Source organism: Artibeus jamaicensis, unplaced genomic scaffold (assembly GCF_021234435.1).
Source record: "Artibeus jamaicensis isolate MK-2021 breed Jamaican fruit bat unplaced genomic scaffold, CSHL_Jam_final scaffold_1019, whole genome shotgun sequence".
Lineage (NCBI taxonomy): Eukaryota > Metazoa > Chordata > Mammalia > Chiroptera > Phyllostomidae > Artibeus > Artibeus jamaicensis.
The window spans coordinates 29,303,826-29,324,549 of record NW_026522025.1 but is presented as its reverse complement, the minus strand read 5'-3'; the positions used below and the strand labels follow the sequence as shown (position 1 = coordinate 29,324,549).

General features: G+C 42.1%; 1 long non-coding RNA gene across 4 annotated transcripts; it reads right to left on the bottom strand.

The window, feature by feature from the left end:
* Positions 1-900: 900 nt before the first annotated feature.
* On the bottom strand, positions 901-19,769 carry LOC119062884 (uncharacterized). 4 transcript variants are annotated; one of them, XR_008389719.1, is made up of 6 exons: positions 19,573-19,769; positions 18,718-18,777; positions 15,900-15,982; positions 15,019-15,087; positions 13,787-14,065; positions 901-1,541 (listed from the first exon to the last, which is right to left on the bottom strand). It is a non-coding gene; the product is annotated as an uncharacterized LOC119062884 (long non-coding RNA). The 4 variants fall into 4 exon arrangements; XR_008389721.1 differs by having other exon boundaries at positions 13,787-13,947; XR_005085066.2 differs by lacking the exon at positions 13,787-14,065.
* Between the last annotated feature and the right edge of the window lie 955 nt (positions 19,770-20,724).

Genomic DNA, 20,724 nt, shown 5'->3' with positions numbered 1-20,724 from the left:
AAATGGGGTTAAAAATAATGCCTGTCTTCTGGATAGGATCCTTGGTCAGGTTACATGAGTCAAAGCATGTAAAGTGCTTATAATTGTGCTTGGTAAGCACAGGGTTGATGGTTGGTATTAACTAGTAGTAAAGCAGAAAATAGGATGTGGCAAGTTATTTAATCTCTCTATGCTTATGTTTCCTGTCTGTGAAACAAAGATCATAATAATAACTCCCACCCTGGTCAGGTGCTTGGTTGGTTGGAGCATCATCCTGCACAACAAAAGGTTTGGTCCCTGGTCAGGGTGCAAATGGGAGGCAAATATTTCTCTTTCACATTGATATCTCTCTCAAGTCAACAAACATGTCTTTGGATGAGGATTAAAAAAACTCCTTTATAGGTCTCTTGTAAAAATTAAAGGATTAATATGCAAAGGAATTAGAATACAGGTTGGCACAAAATAAATCCTTATCATCATTATTTTATTGTTGTTCCCAGGCCACAGGAGATCCCAGGAGTGTGAACTCAGATTCATTCTCTGTCTACCATGCTGCCGCTGACCTAGTGGGTGGCTGAGGCAGTTTTTGAGAATGAGACAAAAGTCCCTACTCTGCCTGAATTTAGCTTCCCCCTCAATTTAGTGTCATGTCACTCCCCTCGCAGATGTCAGCCTATAGCCGACCCTTTCTTGGCTAGCTTCTACTTCCTGTCTCCCATTTCCTTTCAACCCTGACCAATGGGATAAGCCCTTGTTCACTTTCTTCCTGGAAGTTACTTTCCTTAAGTAAAAGTATTATCAAGTTGCTTATGTCTGATTGTTAATGGAAACTTAAATTAGGATTTGTTTTTCTCTCCATATCAATTTGATTCTCAATTCTATTTCCAGTCTGTTGACTCAAAACAGAAATCAACTTTGAAATGATGATCCTCAAATGGGTAAATATCATTAATTTAATGAGGGGGATTTACAACACAATGGAATATATGGGAGATGAAGGTATAAATATTGAAGTATTTTTTTAGAATCTCTCGCTACAATTGACAATGATGCCATTTAAGAATTCCTCATATTCCTTCTTTGTAACTGCAGTATCATCACTTGGGAAATGTGCTGTAGAGTGGCTGAACAAGGAGAGGAACGAGTTTTATAATCGCAGAACACCTGGGAATTAGGATTTATTTCCTGCGTCTGCAATAAAAATTAGAAAATGATATTAAATCAATACCTTTTCAGTGTCATGCACTATATTTGGGGTTCATATATATTCATTCACTCATTGAGTCTCTTATGTATCCCATGTGGTTTATAAGGTACCAGGGATGTAGTGGTGAAAGAGACATTCTCAAAGAACTAACAATAGCTCTATGGGGCAGTATTATTAGCCTTATTTACAGAATGAAGAAATGAAAACATTGGAGAAGTTTAGCAACTCGGTTGATTTCCCGGAGCCAGTGGGTAGTAGTTTTGGGCCTCTCTCCGAGGGCCCTGCACTTTCCACATGATGTCGTCATGGGCTTGACTATTGCAGCAGGCTGACAGAGATTCCAGGGACGTGGCTTCTGGAACCCATGAAAGAAAAAAATAAAAAGAACACTCTGAAATTTAATCCAAAATAATGCTTGTACGTTGATATGCGCATCTTTTTTTCTGGAGAGGATCTGTAGCTTTCATCAGATTCTCATAAAAGCCCTGTCAGTGAAGAGCTGGTTTTTCCTTGAGTGTTAGCGGATAACTTCATTTTGGCATTACCGTTGCTCTAAATATGTATTCTCCAGGTCCACTGTGGGGCATGATTCTAAGCAGATGAGGTTGCTCAGGAGTAATGGAGAAACACGAAAGATGGGGAGGAAGTGGCTCTAGAAATTAATGCTCAAATAAAATACTGAGTCATGTGTATAGACCAACTCTAACCACTAAAAGCTTAGGATCATCACCTGTCTTCCACATGCTGCCTGCTTGAATGCCACCTTCAGTGCTCACTGTAGCCTGGTCTCCCTACATAAAATAGGGTGTGTGTGCATGTGTATGTGTTGATTTGCAATCATGGTAAAAAGAAAAACAGTGTGACTCACTTCATGTCCTGTTCAGGCTGGTCTGGCCTATGTCCTGTCAACTTTATGATATGTGTGAATGAGACTGTTTGGAAAAAAAGAAAGAGGATCTGTCTGGGGCAAAAGACCAGGCCCCATTGGCTGCCAGTCCTCCTTTTGTTGCCAAGAGCTGCCTACTCAACATCTGAAAGTGATTGGCCACACTTTCTTAAATAGTATTCTGTCTGTGGACTGGGCATTGGGGCAGATTAGAGCCATGGAGGGAGCAATAGTTTCCACTCCGAAGTGCAAAGGGCATGTCTGTAAACTTCCAGATAAAAAGAGAAAACCAGAACTGACTATTTATCCTGAAGTCTCCTGGAGAGTACTTCCAAGTGACCTGTTTATTATTATTGTTATCCTTTATATCTTCTTATTCCTTTCTCCCCTAGCATAAGGCTAAATATTTATGGATAATTGCCATATATCACCAACTGACTAGTGACACTATCTGTCACATTCTTTAATCCAAAATATCATATCACTTGAATGCTTAATATACTATTTGGATGGGTAACTTTTAAAAACAATATTATAGTTGTTTACTTCTCTAAGTATCTCTAAATATAGAGAATAGCAACAACAAAACCTTCAGCTCTTTTATTCTTGGAAATATGATTTAACCAAGACAATGTTTATTGTAGCATAAGATCTAAAACAATTAGAGATGTCACATATATTTGCATTTTTGATGACATTTGCAATGTAAATGACAGAATAATGGAAGACTTTGGGAGAGACATTTGTTCCTCTCTATGCCTGTGTACTTCTTCTTACAGAGGACACCAATTTATGGAAAGCAGCTCCAAAAACAGAACAGATAATAGAGGTGAGAATGTTATTTTAATTCTGGATTGATGCATTTCTCTTTTACTGTATGAGGTAGGAAAGCATAGAACACATGTCACCAAACCGACAGGTGTTAAATGACTTTACCATGTGTGTGCAGTTGTCTGGGCATGTCGATGGTGGATGGGCGTGTCTTTGGAGGTGTGTTTATGTCCTGGGGCACCTGTGGCTGTTTTGAGTGTGCCTTTCAATGCCTGTCTGTGGCTGTCCAGGTGATAGATGGTTGGCTTTTGGCGAGGTCTAGAATAATTTTTTCTAGAATAGCTGTGTGTATCTATGGTGGTGGCAGTTCACGTACATGCATTCGTTTTCCATAGGTCAGTGAGTTGCTGCTAACCAGGAACAAAGACTTAAAATTATAGTTTCTAATAACTAGAGAGGACTTTACAGCTCGTTGAATGTGATCTCCTAAAATAGAAATCTTTTGTTTGTTGGGAGCTGAAATAAATAACCAAAAGTTGAGCACTAGCCAGTGAATGGATGTTCAATAAGCACCTGCTATTTATCAGCCACGATTCGTGACAAGAGACATATGTGGTGAGGAATGAAGTAGTCCCAGTCCTTAGGAAGGGGAAGGACACAGTTATTCAACATCAACAACCAAAAGCAATAACTTAATTATGAGTATAAAGTGCTATGGAGGAAAACTACAGTATTCTAAGGACTTATATAACCCAACTTGAAGAGTGGGATTAGAAAACACTTGCAAGAAAAAGTGACATTTAAACTGAGAAATCCCTAGTCACCCTGCATGATAGTGGTGATTCATACCACTCTGCCCCCTACCCTGTGTGAGTAGGAATTAATGCCACCCACCCTTACCCCTGCCTCCCATCTGCTCTGCAGTAGCAGTGTTCCACACAAAGTCCTCAGAAATTTCCTGCCCTACGGGCCCTCGTAGCCCACTTATTTTGGTAATCTAATTGATGAGCTTATGTGTCTTAATGTTGGCCAACTGTCAAAGCAAACAACAAGCTAAAATTTCACAATACAGGGTGATTTCTTGTTTATGCAACAATCAAACATTGGTGCTCCTGGTTTGGTACTCTCTGGATTCATTTTGTTTCTGCAGTGGCCAGGACCCAGACTCCTTCCAAATGGAGCCTCTGCTTTACTTGTGGGTAGAAGACAAGGAAAGCGCATGGAGCATGTCCCCTGGAGGTTTTGGGAGCTGGGCCTTGCGGTGAAGTATATTGTGCTGCTCCCGTCACCTTAGCTACATTTTAGTCACCTAACCTATGCAACTTCAGGGGATACTGGGACTATCATTCCACTGACTACTCAGGAGGAGCAAGTTTTGGTGACTGCTTGTGTTGGTCTTCACCAAACTATGGCTGTCTCTTTACAATGCCAGAGGGAGATTGTAGCCGTGACTGTGGTCTGAAATGGAGAGCCAAGTGCCCACTTTTTAGCTGAGAATTATGGATGGATAAAATGACTTTGATGCACTAAGACCTGAACTAATTGCTGTAATAGTACAGATGTTATCTCAGCTTTCAGAGGACTTTCTGTCTTGCATCTTGTAGACAATAAAATCTTTGGAGAAGAAAAACACAATATTTTGTATTTCAAAAATGTGACACATCTGTGAGTCTGGTGGGGAAAAATTCACTGCATATAAAGATCCTATACCAATATTTTACTAGTTATGCTATAAACGCTGTTACCAAACCACATCACACCCATCCTCTTCTCTCTTTGTCAGTATTATTGGCATACACACTAACAATTCCTGTATGCTTCTGGTTCAAAAGCATTTCAAAGGGATACTGAAATGTTGATAGAGAGCCATGACCCTCAGAAGAAAGATGCCTGATTCCAGTAAGCAACAGAATTTCCACGTACTCAACTATTAGGTGGCATAGTATTTGTAGCTTGTTTTTTAAACAGGTAATACCACTACTAAAAGAGAAAACAAGTTCCTTCCAGTCTACCTGGTAAACTGCATTCACTCGGCAAGAATCAGCTTGTCTCTTTGTCAAACCTTCTCAGACTCACTTGAGTCAAGCTGAGCATCCCTTCCTCAGTGCCCACCTTATTCCTGGAACTCACTGAATTCTAGCCATTTACTTCTATGTTTGTTTTCACAATAAGCACGTGAACTCTGGCAACAACAAAAGTATCCTTATTCTACCTTAAAGATTTCAAGTTCCTATTTTGAGTAATTTTCCCCCTTTCAAATGTCTGGCATAGTAGGAGCTCAGGAAATATTTAATGAATAAATGAGTGGGCTGTTGAATAAAATAGAATGGTTTACAGGCAGCTTTAATTGCAGAAAATAAACATGCCTCAGATGTTCGGCCCTGTGTCTACACTTTCCTGACTCCTTCCTTTGGGTACAAGGCCTGAGAAAAGAGGGTCTGTGGTTTCTGAGCCAGCTAGGCCAGCATCCAGGCCAGCATCCCTGGCCTGCCTCACCTGTGCAAAGAATTACGCTCACAGCGGCTCCACCTGCATTTACACTGTCCTGGCAAACTGTATTTCACAAAGTAGGGCACAACAGAAAAAAAAGAAAGAAAGGAAGGGAATGTGGCCTCTTTTCTAGAAACTTTCCATTCAAGATGGTGTGTGAGGTCTTGCCGGATTTGGATGACCTCTACCATAAAAATAGTGACTCCAGCATGACCTTGTGATGAGAATGAATCCATGTAAAAGGTGCAACGCAAAACTTGGCACGAAGTAGGCATTCATTCAATGCTGGCCATGCTTCCTCTGAGACGCTCACCACTGCTTGTTTTATTATTTTAACACAGGCTTAACCAGAATCCCTATCTAATCGGCACACTCTGATTCCAGAGGGTGAGGAGACCAAAGTCGGGTTCCTCCACTGTGGTAAATCACATTTCGTGAGGATTAGTTGTCGATCACCATGGTGCTCGTTATCGACTGCAGTAAAATACTCTCAGTAACAGGCTGAAAACTCTCGCTTCCTGACAGCCGTTTGTTGGGCTTCCCTAATTTAACACTCTCAGACAAGAAGTTGAGTGTTCAAAACTCCACCCAATCATTGTATCTGGGGAGCCTGTGATTGTGCTGAAATACGGAAATTCTCGCTTGACCCAAAGTTAATAAAACTGTGTGACACCAAAGGCTCTATGATGGATGGCAACCAATAGTCCAATACTGTTTTATTCTCTCTAATATACTGTTTCTCGGCAAAGGCCAAGAAATTAAAGAACGGTTTTATTCTTCCCTTCCAGCCTGTGCAGGGTAATTATGTATTATTAATAATGCAGCAGCACAAATGATATTAAATGAACTACATTTGTTAATGCAGATCTTATCTAACTGCTTTTTCCATCAGTGAACTGTTTCTCATCAGGGGGTACTAATTAGCTGTAATATGTAGAAAGATGGGACAGAAATCCAATCAGATAAATGGGATCTATTTGGAGAGATCTAGGAAGGAGAAAGAAAGGCATTCATGATTCTGCAAGAATTACTACAAGTAGAAAAGATGACAATTGCCGCTGCTTCAACTTCATTTACATTTTGTGGCCACAGACGTGAAAATGCAGGATTATCCAAGCTGCAAAGACCTGCAAATAATTTTATTTATCATGACTGTAACAGTGTTGTCTTTTGCGGTAATACAAGTGTACATGGCTCTATAAAATTTTTGAATGGTTCACATGGTCCTAGCAAACATTAAGCCTAATGTATTAGGGTAAAAACAAATGTTCTTCAGCTTTCTCCAACAAATGCGGACTTGCAGAAAATATTTGGCCTCTAAACATTTTTTCTTAGAGAAAAAATCACCTGAAACCCCAGATGCTATATTCTTGATAAATCCCAGATTACCTACAAATATATCTGCCAGATTCTCACCCTTTGTCAATCTTCTGAAAAAGTTTCCACGGTGAAGAGTTGATCAGTTAGGTCCTTTTAAAGTTTCCCAACACCCAAGGTGGGTGGATGGGTGGCGCCACTCCAAATATGACCGTGATACTCTCTACCCCTGCCTGCCCACTGAGAAATCCACACTCGCCACAGTCAGGGACCCATCAGTAACCCAACAGACAGCAGAGCACTGCCCCTGGGGGAACTGCGGTCTCTTTAGGCCGCCTTGAGTGAGCTGGGGACTGCACAGGAAGGGCTTGTATTCTCATTGTGAATACAGATATAAAAATGAATCATTTCATTTTGGCTCAATTCCTCAAATATGGAGGAGGGCTTGCCCCTCACCACTCAAAAGCTTGCTAAGAGGTAGGCTGATCATTAGTTTTTAGACTGAGCCTTTTATTTATTTTTTTGTCTGCCTCTTTAGGTGCCCCCACCCCAATGATACCTTTTATTCCTTTCTACATTCTAAACCAGTAGGCACCCAAACATTCGACTTTCTTACATTAAAAAAAAAAAAAAAAAACACGTTTCTGGGAACTACCATCTCATCATGAGAGCACCCTGACCAGAGCTTAGCATGCATGATGAATGCCTGAAATGCCTGGACTGCACTGTTACATGCAAACCTTTCAGTGTTTGAACTTGCTTTATGAATCCTCAGTGATTACCCATTGGAAACACTCATCTTTTCAGTTCTTGGTAGCTTTGCAAAATGGCACACCAACTTATTATTGAAAAAAATTGTGCTCATACTTTAATCGCCTTTAAAAGGTAACATCATCATTAATCGGAACAAATGTGGGATGGACACAAAAGACTTCATTAGCCGGGACTCCACTGAACATTGGAAAGAAATGAAATGTGACCTGGTCAGACAGAGTGAGAGCTGATGCCTCAGCAATCTCCAAATATTCAACATCTTTTTAGCAAAGTAATCATAAAAATTCAGAGGACATCATTATAATATAAAATCATCCAGGCATCAAGGGAAATATATTTGTGTACCTCGTGACAAAAGTTGAGTGGAAACTCAGGAGTCCTATTTACATTCATATATACTTATATCATGTAATTAAAGCCCACAGATAAACACATCAATATGTTAAAACAGATGTAAAAATATGTAGAGAGACATATTGCACCGAAACCTTGATATTGCATCCAAATGAAATCCTGTATTCCAAATATGCCCCGTAGGAGTTTTGCTCAAGGCTGTGCTTAGGTATACTTGAAAATTCCTGATAGCAAGTCACCAGGGAAAACATGTTCTTTTACAGATAATTGCTACTGGCAGCCAGAGACCTAGAGAATTTGATGTGCGGTAATGTGACCTGACTATGTATTAAACTTTTTTGAAGGACATGTGTAAAGTAATTTTTATGTCTCTCACATACCTCGGATTTTCCCCCCACTTGCCAACACATTTTAAAACAACTTTCTTAGTTCTAATATATCTGTTCAGTTTTTTAAAAAATTAGTTTTTGACCATAAAAGATATTAGTATTGTTTTCTTCAAGAAAAAGAAAGAAGCAATCTGGAGACCAGGAAAAATTCCATCTGAGTTGCAAGAAATATGTAAATAAAGCAAAGTTATGTTATTGGTGATGAACTTTAGGAAAAATGTGAGAAATAATAGTTGCTTGTTCATAGATGAGAAATTAGAGATTAGCTGATTTCCCTAAGGTTGCGAGGCATCTCTGCTGCTATTTAAGGCAATAATCACAAGCTTTTCATTAAGTCTAGGGATGTTTAGGAGACAGTTCCTGAGGTATTTTAAAGATATTGCTTCAGAAGCTATAATTAATAACTTGAAAAAATTATAAATTGGCAAGGACACATATGTGCAATGATACAATTCAATGAACAAGTATCATCACTGCTAATTATTTTGCTTCTATCTTTTTTGTGTTATTATGCCATCCTCATTTTATTGTTCAATATTATTAACATGTAAACCTTAATTAAGCATAATGTCAGAAGGTTCTGGGAATATTGCTAAAGATTTTGAAAGGTAGTTCAGGGACTTGTTTGGAAAGAATCCCTGGATCAACCAAGAGAGTGTAATCTATAAAAAATGTACTTTTGTGTTGAGAGTTACATGAATCATTATGGACTGACATTGGAAATTAGCTTTTAAGAACAAAAAACCAGAGGGGAAAAATGAACTCCAAGCAGCATGTAGTACAAAACCCAGGAATGTCACATTAGTTTCTTTAATGACAGGCAGCAGTTCATAGACTTACATGCCTATATTCTGGTGCCAGAGAGATGAAAATCCAAAATGACAACTTATCAGGAAAATGATATATTTCTAGTTTCCATTAAGATCATTAAAAGCCACATTCTCTCTTCATATATGCAAATGAATTTTCCATAGAAAGCCATGAGCAAGGGTAAGATTTGGCCTGTGTTCACTAAAAAACTACAAAGAAATACTAGTAGAAAGCTCTAGATACTTGATGGACCGCCCAGGCTGCATATTTGTACTACTGTGTCTCGTGGTTTGGTTATTTTAGGGTTAGTTAATGTTAGTGTAGGCAGCTAGTTAGTTACTAAGAAGAGAGAAGGGAGAAAGCTGGCTAAACTTGGCTAAGTCAGGAAGCTACAGCTTCCCAGACACCCTAGGCAACAGCCACACCCTCTGCCAGAGGGGCCAAAGGTACGTTAATCCCCAAATAGGCAGGAAAAACAGTCAATTTCCCCAGGGAACAACTGGCTCATTTGCCTGCATAAGGGAGGAAGGGGTGGTGGGTAAACGGGGATGGGGAGATTTCTCTTCTGAGGCATGTGAAGCAGAAGCCAAGACAGTGCAGGGGGAAGTCCTACTATGAAGCATGCACAGTAGGAGCCAGAATGGTGACCTTAAAAGGGAAGAGTCTAGTCGGGGAAAATCTGGGAAAATGACTGAATAGGACAAGAGCCAGAAACCTGGAAGATCAGGAGAGGGATTGGATAATTTGATAAAAGATGTCTGCTGTCTCTCAAGCCCACGGAAACGGAATCGAAGCTTCACGACGGCCTGGGTCTGGTGGGCTCTCTCTCCCTTTAGCAGCAGCAGTGCTGGCCAACGCATAGCACCGATTGCTGGCTGGACACCAACAGAGACTGTGCTGGACTACTGGAGCCTTGGATGCCGGGCTGATGGCACATCGGCTCTGGGCTCTGGCCTTCCTCCCAGGCTCAGTGGGCACAAGTGCGGGCCTGCAGGCTCAGAGGCTACATTTCTTTTGCAGCGAAATGGAGTTGAGCCACCAGGTTTGGATGAGACTTTAGGCACAGCATACCTGGGGGGCAGTCCTTTATTTTCACTCCAGTAAATCTTGCCACTGTACCTCAGATCCATGCGTGTATCCCTGAAATGCCTTTCCTGCAAAACATCGTGGAAGAATCCTTTTCCTCTGGCAACAATAGTACTAATGCAAAGGAAAATAGGGTGAAACTAAGGTGAATAATTTTGTCATATAGTAATTTCTGGTAAAAGATGAGATGGGATACAATCAATGGTAAAGCAGCATTTTGAGAGGTAGCCCCTCAAATTTCAGGTGGACTTCAAAGTTTTTCAGACAAAAACAAGGATGGAGCTGTCTATATTATGACATCTATATTATGACAATGACACAGTCTGGGGCAGGGTTAAGAGCCAGCCTTTGCAGGCAGAGTACTCGGTTACAACTCTGTACATGGCCATTAGCTGTGTGACCCTGGACAGTTTACTCAACCTCTCTATGATGTTTCTGCATCATAGAATTCATCTGAGTATTATATGAGCTCTCAAATGTGAAGAATTTGGTCGTACATAGTAAGTGCTATATAAATACCCACTAGTAATATTTTTCAAATCCTGGATAATATCTGTTGGGATCTCACAAATCTGTGATTTCTGTCAATAGGCTTTAATACTCAGCAGTGAAGCCATAGTGTTCCTTTGGGTTGAACTTTGCCGTAAAAATCACTCCCCCAAACCATGCACAAAATATGATGAAAATATAATCTATACCACACACCCCTTTCTTCCTTTTGATACTTAAAACTTGGTCTCTTAAAGTTCTGTGTACAGAGGAAATTTGACTTACTCAGTTTTTGTTCATTAGGAGTATGTTCTCCTTGAGGGCAGGAAGAATATTATAAGTTCTTGTACAAACTGGGAGCACCTCATAAATGTTAAACTAATCTCAAAACAGATGGAGCTTGCTGGATGGAAAGGCAGTGTATAAAGAAACCAGACTTTATTAAGGAAAGTCAGTCTATAAAAATAGAAAGCAGTTTTTCAAAAAAGAGATTAACTAAGTTCATTAAAAATAATGTCTACATTTTATAAAAACTGCTGCCAGTAACCGAGGGTTATGTCAAATATTTTGAAGAAAAACTAAAGAATAATATATTCTTCGGTTTCAGTATTTTGAAGTGGTAGAAAAACAAAAATCCCAAGTGCCATTATCCCTTAACCGACTTCTAGAACAGCAATGTCCAATAGAAATGTAATAGGAGCTATGCGATTTTGAATTTTCTGTTAGTTGTGTTGAAAAAAGTAAAAAGAAACTGGCGAGATTAATATTTTAAGTAGCATATTCTATTGAACTCAGTATATCCAAAATGTTTTCATTTGACATGTAATCATGAAAAATTGATCAATGAGATAGTTCACATTCATCTAGTAAGTCTTAAAAAACTCTGGTGTATTTTCACAATTACAACACATCTCAGCTTGGATCATCCATATTTCAAATGCTTCATAGCCTCATATAGTGAAAGCAACCAGATTACAGGACACAGTTTTATAACAAGCTGTACTTTTAGAAAGTGGCAGGATAGCATCTGTTGGCTTCTACAAAGGAGGTGCTTCAAGTCTCTACTTAAAGAGATTTTACTATGCCCTTTGGCTTTGGTGGCTTTGGTGTCATTGGTGCTGGACACATCCCCATTTCTATTGGTTAATTTACCTTTTAAGTGTGTACAGAGTACTTGTGTGCCTTTCTGACATTTTGCAGGGAGGTCTGTTCTCTTGAAACAAATGGAAATTGGCTTTGGAATTCATGTGCCTGACTCGACAGCTGCAGGGGCAGATTCAAGCGCACACACAAGGTGAAACAAAGCCACCTGGGATTCTTTTTTTTAATGTATACTAGGGGTGGAATGAGGAGATGCAGGAATGCCTTCTTACAGTGCCAGATGAGACAAACAGGTGGCACAAGGAAGGAACAAATAAAGGATGAAGGGAAGAGCAGCAGGTTAAGGCCTCAGGCAGAGCAAATACAAGGTTCAGCTGCTGCAGGTTCAAGCCTGAGGCAGGATAATAGAGCTGACCGTGGCAGAAAGGAAATCAGACCTGTCAACAGTGCAGTTCATCCATGAACGTGTGAGGGTAGAATACTGCAGCGAGGAATTCGGGCCTTTCAGCCTTCGCTGTTCAGACTCAGGATCCGTGAAAGCCAAGCCACCTCAGAAACCCGCTCAGACCCCTCCATTATTAACCAGATGAGATCTATGAACCTGATCTTGTGATAAGGATCACAAAGCTTCTATTGTTTAAATATTTCTTTTCTAACTTTGCACACCGAGGGATACAGGCAGCCGGCCCCGAAATACATCGTAACTAGGAAAAAATATGAAGAGAAATAAAAATGTTTCTAAAAATATTTCTCTGTGAGGGGCCCTCCATATAAATGAGGGAAAACCAATAACCTTCCTCTTCCACACAAATAAATCATCACAGAGCCAACCCCAGTGCCTTCTGAAATGAAGCCTGACACTAAAAAAATGCAAGTCCCTGACACATAGAAAATATGTGTGAAACTTAGCATAGCTCAGGGAGAAAAGCTTTTCTTTGTCTCCCGGTAAACTTACTTCCTGAACATCCACACACACTCGAGGGATACAGGAACACAACCTGCAGAGAAACTGATGCTGAGGTGCTTTTCAATGGGCAAGAAAGCCCTGGTGGGAAGGGCTGGTGAGAGCTGTGGGTCTTGCCTCCTCCCAGGAAGCCAACAATGTGCAGCTATACTGATGCTTTCGATTTGCCCTCACCAAATTTCATGGCCAACCAGTTCTTCAAAAGGCCCTGAGATAAAAGTATGCTTGGCCCGAAACTTAGAGAAATCACCTGGTCTCAAAGCAATGAGTAGTATTGAGTTTTGGGATGAGTCCAAAAATCCTACATGGAATAAGTTATGTTTTCATTTCTGGTTCTTTCTTTAAAAAAAGAAGAGAGAGAATCTGGCTAAGCCAGCTGACCTTCCTTCACTCCATTCTGCCTCCTTTCCTCTGAGCCCTTCCCTTGCAAGAATGGCCTCTGAAGTTTCTTTAATTTCACTCATGCACCCAGGAGAATAGGATTTCCCTCTTAGATGACTTCTCATAGCCACTGAAAACTGTAAACAGCCTTGTAGGAGAAGGGGCTTCTTTACCTACCTACACTGCAGGAATGGGTGAGTGGTGGTGACCTCCACGCGGAAGCCAGTCAGAGGAGGATGGAGAAAACTTGAACCGAAAACCCTCAGTGTGTCCCCAGAGAGGGAGGGGCCGATATGTGGCTGGCATCCATCTGGGGTGTCAGTGCCCAGTAATTGCCAGCCTGCTTTGCTCCCTAACTCTCCTCCCTTAGGGAAATTAGGGAGCTTCCCACACCCTTTCCTTAGAATCCTAATATTTTCGAGCAAGCCTGTAACTTTAGAGGTCAAGTCTCCATTTTAGAGGTAAGAGAACTGAGGTTCGAGTGATGTACATCGACTGGGATAAAGTCCCCTGATATTAGTTTTAGAACAAGGAAGAAGATCACAGGAGCCCAGTGTTTCCCAATGCCCCTTCTAAGAGCATAAAGAGGCTTCCAGGCCTCCACGGAGTTGTGGGTAGAGGTGGAGAGTTATGTCAAATAAGAGAGAAGGAAGATTAGATAGAAGCTAAAAAGACCCTGGGTGGAGAGGAGAATGGCCTGCAAAAATGTGCACACACTAATCTTGGAACCTATGAATTTGTTACTTTACTTGGCAAAGGGATTTACAAATGTGATTAAGGTTAAGGACCTTGAGATGAGATCATCCTGGATTACAGAGGTGGGTTCAGTCTGATCCTGGTAGTCTTTCCAAACAGAGAACCTTCTCAGGCTGCACCTGAGTACAGAAAAGTTGGCATGATGGATAGGTCCGACTCCATTGGCTTTGAAAATGAAGGAAGGGAGCAGCTTCTAGAAGATGGAAAAGGCAAGAAGATAAACCTTCTCTGGTGCCTCCAGAAGGAACACTGGCCGTTCAGTCCTTGATGGTAGCCCAGGGAGTCTAAGGCTGAAGTTCCGTTCTACAAGGCTGTAAGAATCAGGACCCAGAAACATCAAAAGAGTATGAGACATTAGGACATCTCTTCCTGAAGGAGTTACTGGAATTCTCAGAAAAGTGACTAATCCCCCCGAGAGATGGGTCATGATTCTGGAACACAGGTTGGGAGCAAAACACATGTCCATTTGGAGAAACAGCACCAACATGTTATTGTCTTGGAAATGTGATGAGCAAGATGCATTACCAAAAGTAATTAGAACAACATGAAGGAAACAATTTCCCTAGTTAATTTATTCCAAGCAAAGAGAAAATCTCAGAACTGAATTTAGTGTTGGAACATTTTAAGTTGGTTTGCCTTTCTTGAATGGGAGCTAATTTGTAGTTTGGATTATCCTGAAAGTTCTTTTTGTCATCAGTGACTTAAAAATACTGCTACTGGGCAAATACAATCAATGATCTCTACATTGCAGGCTGAGTAATTACATAATAATGATTTGCATTAATGAAAAGACAAGTGGGTCCGGATCCAGATGTGCCAGTGACCACAGTTCTCCGAGACGTCTAAGCAGATTGCTGAGGCCAGAGAAATCTCAGCAGTGGTTGGGAGACAAAACGACTGGTTGAAAAGTCTTTCCTAATCAGCATCACTTAATGGCTCTTTAATGACTGACTCATCATTTTTCTCCAAGTAAAAATACATTTAAATTTCAAAATAAAGCAAATTTTACTTATATCTGTGGCACAGGAGCAGATGTTTCCCTGACATGTGCACGCAAGCTGTTGAGTGTGACCTTGCAGGATAAAGCAGTTTTGAAAATGAGCTTTTGTCTCCCAATCTGGGGAAAACAATGCTGTAGTGAAGATTTAATAAAAAGTCATAGCTTCTCATAGAAGCTTATTTCAGCAAAGTAAACTATTAATTAAAATAACAAATGTCAGCTGTTTCCCAGGCTGACAGTTAACACAACGCAGCATTTGCTTACCTTGACATACAGGGTGCATGGGACACTGGATGGATCCATAATTCATTCTAGGTATGGCTCTCTCATGCCCTAATATAGTGATAACAGAGTGATAAATTAGCTCCTGTTCAGCAGTTTTGTTAGCAAAAGTACTTGGGGACTTGGGGAAAAGCCACCTAGAGAGGGTCTTTTGGCAGACTGAAGGAATACACACTTGAACAGCTTGAGTGAAAGTTTCATGGAATTCCTGGAAAACTTGAGTACCAAGAAAAACAGGTGGTGAAAATGTAAAACTAGGTGAGAGAAAGAGGAAGAGAGACAGCATGCCAGTGCATTACAATCTGCTTTTAGCCACAGAGGGGAAAAATTATTAAGTAGAGGAAGGACCAGATCACTCCCAAGAGGGCAGGGGAAAGAGAGGCTAGGGAAAAGAGTCCAATTTCAGAGCCAGAACTGGGAGTAGAGGCTGGAAAGGAAGGGCAATCCACAAACACCTTCGGCTGTAATTGGGTTTGGGGGAAGGGCAGGTGGGGCCTGAGCACACCATGGGGCAAACTGGCTCTAAGCAGATTCCTGATATGATACAAAGGTGAGAGAAATAAATATAAAAAGTGACACCAAGTCTATGAGTCATATTGGTGCAGTCTGTTTTAGGACTTTTCTATTCAGACAGCTCAGTAATACGTTTATTAGAAAATGATAAAGGGAAGAAAAGCCCATTTTGTTAGGGCACATTGTAAAATTCAGTATGGGAAGCCTGACAAGGTGAGGAGTGGAAAGGAAAAGGTGAGATGGAGGAAATGTCTGGGTGAAGCGGATTAGGGGGCGGAAGGGATGGGGGTTGAGGGCCTGTTGGGTGCTGTTCGGAAAAAAAGTTTACTATCAAGATGGGAAATGCACACCTCTTCGAGTGAACATCGTTCTGCTACTTCCCTCAGTGTTACAGAAGGCACAACAAAAGCATCTATTCCACAGTTCAGGTATTCTGCGTTTTTAAAAGAAAAGAGAAATACTAAAGAGCAACCATTTAAATTAGGAGCTGGGTGCATGAGGTACCAGCTATTCATTTTCTTCTATAAAACCCATGATGGGCCAATGGGGTTTTTTCTTTTGTGTGTTTTGTTTTGTTTCCTTGCCTTTTTCATTTCTAGGACTGTTTTAATGTTACGGTGGGGGAATCTACATTTTGTAATTCGCTTATTATCATTTCTACCAGCGTTAAAACTTAGTGCATCACTGAGTACGATCCAGTTCACTAGTTCAAAATGAACCAATAACAATTAGAGTTTTGAGCAACGCTTGTGCATTCTTCCTGTTCCCCATTATTCTCTGTTTCCTCATTGGCTAGGGGACTTGAGCTGAGATATGGCTGTAGATGAAAGGTATTTTAGCATTCATAAAAATGAAGAACCTCAGAGGCATATAAATAAGTCTTCTGGTCATGGACATGGGCTTCAATCAAGCTAAAAGTCTGCCCCAGATTGACAACCAAAATCAATGTGCAAGGCAGAAAGGAGGGTGAGCCAGTATGGATGAAATTCTTTTTGAGTCTTTATTAAAAATACAAAGCAAGCAGAATCTTTTAAAAAATGGTCAGAGAGGGTCAGCAACCTTCAACCCAGAAATTTCTCATTGGGAGCCAAAATACTTAGGTACCAGGTCTTCGTGAGTGTGATAGAGCTGGGCCACGAGTGGAAGCAACGGGAGATTTGCTCCCTCAAAGGAAGCCTGTGCCAGGCACTGAGTACCTGCAGGGTCTGTGGGCCACCTGCTAGGCTTGAGGGCCACCTGCCAGGCTTGAGGGCCCCAAGCAGTGAGACCAACTTTTGCATCCAGTGTAAATTTGGTGTGGGCCTCACGCCCATCTCCAAGATGATCCTATCAACTCACACCCCACTGTAAGCATTCCTTTCCCTGCACAGCCCGCATTTTCTCACTTTCACACTGCACATGGAAGTTTTAGGTAAATTGGGTCTGCACAGTGTTATCTCAAACTCCCGGAGCACCACAGAGAATCCTCATTCTCATATGAGTCCATGAAAAGCAGCCTAAATCAAGGGCAGCCAGTCCTGGATGATTGCTGCTTTCTCCTTTTTTCTGTTTCCCTGCAAATGCTTCTGTGGCACTAAGTTGGACCACTTGATGGGCAATTTGCTTCTGTGCTGTGCTGCCATTAGCACTTGGCTCCAAGGGGCTGCTTCTCCCTCAAGGGCTTTTCTACTAGAGTTCAAGTCTATGGCAGAGTGCTGGCTCCAACCCTGAGCTTAATGCTCCTGTAAGGTATGCAACAAGAAGAAAAAAAAAAGGTGAAATGCCATTAGAAAACTAGGACATGGCTATCTTAGTACGGAATTTATTTAGGGAGGAAAATGGAATTCTGTCACTGTTGCAGTTTGTGGATGCTTTACCTCTGTGTAATGGCCGAGAAATTAATGTGATTTAATAGCTACAACAATAAATACAGATATGACAGGGTGATTATCCCATAAGACTAAAATTATGATATAGCATAAATCAATACCCACCCTAAGTATATCTCCGAAAGGCGTGGTATATATTTCTACATTCACTGCTAGGTGTTGAACTAATTTGGGAGTTAGAAGCTGTGTGAAATGCAAAAGCTATTTTTCTAAGTGAAAAATTACAGAATATGTATGACAATCACTCAGAATACCTATTGCTCATAAAACGAGTAGAAGGAAAGGAGAATAGTAGAACTTTTAAAGCTAGTTCAAGTACAAGTGTCTCTGCTCCTTGGGGCATGCTTCTTTTCACTCCAAACCAATCCAGCTCAGCTACCCCCCCCCCCCATTATGCTGCTTCTGCCCCACCTGTAGACCGTAGGCCCCTCCTAGAGACCCTTCTTTACAGGGACGAGCCCTTTCAGCCTCCTCCACTAAAGCAAGCCAATTGATTTGCCTGCTTGAGAGACCTCCGCCTAGTGCAAAGCCCTCTTAGAGTCTCTCTGGCTGGAGTTGAGTCATTCAGAAAAAGAGGGTATTGATCAGGAGCAATCTGGCCTGGGTCTGTGGAGCTTTCCCTGGGGACAGAGGCACTCCTCCATTGTGGAGGTCAATATTAGTGACTCTTAGCTGTCTTCTGAGGTAATCCCATTAGAGCTAGTTTTTTGTTTGCTTTTTTTTTTCTGGAAGCCTGTTTCTGTGCATTTCAACCACCCCCAACCTCCAGGGAATCAGGTGGGAGCTTATTTGGAGGCAAACTGCTCCTCAGTCCTGTCAGTCCTGTTCAGAGGGACGTTTGGGACTCTCCCACGCCTGGCTGCCAGGGCTCCGCCTTCGCCTCACTGGTGGGGACCAGACCCCTCCCAACCTCCAGAGCAGATCCTGCTTAGTGAAGAGGGCCCTAAAAAAACTATTTAAAGCCTTAATATATGAAGTGCCTTCTCTCAGGGCTGAGTTCACCACTGCCAGATAAGTGTTGCCTTAACTACATTTTTGTGAAGTAGCTACAGTGGCACTTGATAGCTGATTATGTTAATCCTTCAGGGATATTCAAGAAAATATCTGCAGAGTCTACCTGTAGGAGAGTAATCAGGATTGGATCCGGGTATCAACCACCAGACAGGCCTTCCAACTTACACGTTCACGGTGTGTCACACATTGTATTTTGACTTCTCAATATTGTACGTTTTCCCCCTTTGCTCCCCCTCCCACAGTGCACACAAAGATTTCCTTAGTCACAAAGGATTAAATAACTCACCTATGAAGAATCCTTTTAAAGCATCAGTGCCAGTCTTGAAAATTGCCTCCCTCCTTTTTCCTTTTTAACAGAACAAAGAAAACTGTTAATCTTTTGATAATTGACTCTATTTTTACTGGAAACTTCTCTTGTAATTATTTAATACATCTCCAGTTGATTTCAGACAGTGTCTGTTTTCAGCACACATCTCTGACCAGAGACATGTTGTCCAAGCAGACGACGGACCAGGGAAGGTGAGTTTGGCGGAAATCAAACCCTAATGCAATAATGAATGCAATGCGGCCCACGCACACTGTTTGAAAATGAAATTGGCATTACTTATCTAGACAAAGAGACAAATGTCCTTGCAGCTTCATTCACCATGAGGAGCTCTTACAGGACGTCTGTCTGCAAAGGGACAGGGGACTTCCTACTCTGATGGGCGTATCAGTAGAGATTTAATTTGTCTTCCTGTAAATGCAGGCGAGCTCCACTTTGATGTCTTTAATTCCACAGGCACTGGTGGCTTGTATTTAGCCTGAGAAATAACATTACGTGAGCTTATTTGATGGCCCCAGACAGGGTTAACCAAGCTCCGGGCGGACCCGGTAAAGTGCCACTACCTGGTCTTTCTGGAACCTCTCTCACCCTCCACCCCTCTTACCCCTGCCCCTCACCCCAAGCCCCCCCCCCCCCCCCCCCGCTGCCACCTCACCTGCCTTTTTTTCTTTTCAGAAACGTAGAGAATTTAACAGAGTACACTACTCCCTTCATTATTTACGCTAATGCTATCGATTCAGTCAGTGCTGTGAAAATCTGTATTAACGCATGGGTTAAATGGAAAAAAATATTTATTGAATGCTTTTGTTTACTCACCTCCTGCTCCTGACCCTGGGAAACACACAGGGGCCGTGGAGGCCCCAGCCGGCTCTGTCTGGCTCCTTCCTGGGTTAATCACGTTTCACACGTCCCCACTTCTGTCAGACGCAGCACCTGACCTCCCCTTTGTCCCTCTCTGGATGAAAGTGTGAGGCTCCGTAATTTCCCTCAGGCACAAGGACAGTTTGCTTTACTGCTGGAGGTGAAACTGACACCCCGAGAAATCACAGCTGGGGCTTTTTATCTACCCTTCAGCCAGTCCCCAGCGCTGATCTCTTTCACTTTGCATGAAAATAAAGGCTGAGGCTGGAGCTGCAAAACTGGGTTCTTCGGCAAAAGTTGGGAACAGAAGCGGGGGTGGAAAGAACCTTGGGGGCTTGGTTCCCAGTGTAGGGAGTGCAGCGGCTCAACGGAAAGGAGGTGGCGAGTGCTCCCGACTGGGGCCGCGTTGTGAGGCTGAACAGGGGCAGCAAATGAAACGTGCTTCGCAGGAGTGAAAGTGTTGGCACAGCTGTGAGAACTTTAGAAACTCCTTAAGGGTAAGAGGCAGAAGGGACAGGTCTGTGGCAAGAACTTGCAGAGCACGAACGGTCATGAGCTCACTTAACAAGGGTACTCACTGCACACCCTGGACAGCTCGGGATTTTTCCCGGACACATTTCTCTCCCTTCTCTTCTCACTGTTTTAAAAACTCAATAGTAGCTGGCCGACCCTTGCTCTCCATGGGTTGGCCCGCTGCAAAGTCAGAAGCCCGTTCTCTGTGGGACTGAAGTCAGCAGATCCATTAAGTTGACTAATGGGGATGGAAGGATCTGTGGCCAGGGTGACATTTATATTTGGATATCCTGTTTTTCCTGGTGGGCCTCTGGGTTGCTTGGTAAATGTTCTGGGAGCCGGGGCTGCGAAGCACCTCCCTGGGAGGGTGGCAGAAGTGAGAGGTGAACTATGGCAGGGAATGAGTCCAAGTGGCAGCTTTGCAGTGGAGACTGTGCCCAGTGGCAGCCGCTCGCAGTTCTCCTGGCAGTGGAAAGCCATGTCCTAAGGTATTCTGCCGACATCCACCAGAGCAGCTGGCGCCTGGTGGAAGGCAGATGGTGTTGGATCCCCCAAGTGTTGCTGTCTAGCAAGATGCCATGTCCACTGATTAAA